We start from the raw sequence: 1,577 nt of genomic DNA, 5'->3' as shown, positions 1-1,577 counted from the left end.
TTCAAACTTCATCAGAATAATGTTAAAACACAGCCGATATAAATCTGCAAGGGGGATATTGATATCTAAAAAATTGTTGTTGTGGCAACATGTCAAACTGGAATACTTCTCAGGTGATTTTGAGGCAAATAACATACTTAGAATTTCACAAAACTCTGAACACACATCAGTATTTCTGATAGGAACTTAAATTGTGAATGGATTTTGGATAGCTTGAATGGTTTTGCCGTGGTGATTTTTTTAAATGACCTTACAAAGGGAATCATTATTGTATTTTTAAATTGCAGCTTCCAAACACGTCAAATAATTTTTTCATACAGATGAAAAAGTCATTCTGAGGAAATATGCATAGTTTCACGACTTTACAACACTGTATGGATAACAGAAAATTAAAAAAACTGTCAGACATCTCATCTCACTCTGTCCCTCTGTTTGAGTGTGTGTGCTTCAGACTTCCATTGTCTGAGAGAAATAGCGCCCCTACAGGTTCAATTCCCGGACTTTTACTTTCACTTTTAAATCGGTTAAAAATACAAAATACTTAGATTTAATTCACACTGACAAGCTAAACCAACATATCTGATTATTACCGGTTCAGGGCTCATGGATAAATTATTTCTGGCCAGAGATACGTGAGAAATAGGAGAGATGAATCACCGCTGTGATCACGAGCGTCTGGAGTAAAGAGCTCAGAGAAAACGAATTTATTCCTGTTTTAAAGCTTTTAAAAATAAATTATTACAGCGATATCACACAATCAACCAATTAGAACACACCAAGAGCTAAATTAAGATGTTTTGAACTGTTTGTGTGAAAATGAAATATTTGCAGCTGCCTATCTGAAATCACCGCCTCCGATCAGCGCGTACAGTGTCCAGCTCAAAACAAACGAATTTATTCTTGTTTAAGAGCTTTTTTAAATAAAATATTACCACAAATGCACACAATAAACCCATTGTAACACAACAAGAGCTAAATGCAGGTGTTTGTGACCTGTTTAAGTGTGCAAGACTATTTGAAAGCGCGACTGGCAGAATAACATATATCTCGAGCTGCAGGTTTCTGTCTTTCGTCGTACGAACGAACACATCACGGACAAGATTATTTCAAAATACATAATAGCTTGGCGACTATAAACGAAAACAGCCACGTGAACATAAACTGGATCTACTGGATTTGAATATTAAAGTGACCACATTTACCACTTGTTTCTGTCTTCAATTTTAATCTATATAAAAAAGGAAACTCATTCGACTTGGCTGCTTTTTTAATGTGTGCGTATTTATTTATTTATCTTTTTATACATTTTGGTATAATTTCATAGTTTGTGTATTACAATTATAAAAACAAAAATAAAATTAGCCACTCACATAGAAATAGCTTAGGCCTTAACCTTTTTCTGACAGTTTTAGGGATTTTTAAAAAATCCTAAAAAAAACTTATTTGTGCTGCAAATAATAATTTCAAACTCATTTGATACTGACCTATGACATCCTGTGACATTATATTTATTTTAATTTACATAATCTCATGGATGTAACAGTAAATCTGTTCAGCTCACAGATCAATACTAAGCT

Source organism: Carassius auratus, chromosome 5, assembly GCF_003368295.1.
Source record: "Carassius auratus strain Wakin chromosome 5, ASM336829v1, whole genome shotgun sequence".
NCBI lineage: Eukaryota > Metazoa > Chordata > Actinopteri > Cypriniformes > Cyprinidae > Carassius > Carassius auratus.
The sequence above is the reverse complement of the archived record's forward strand: the minus strand, read 5'-3'. Positions refer to the sequence as shown.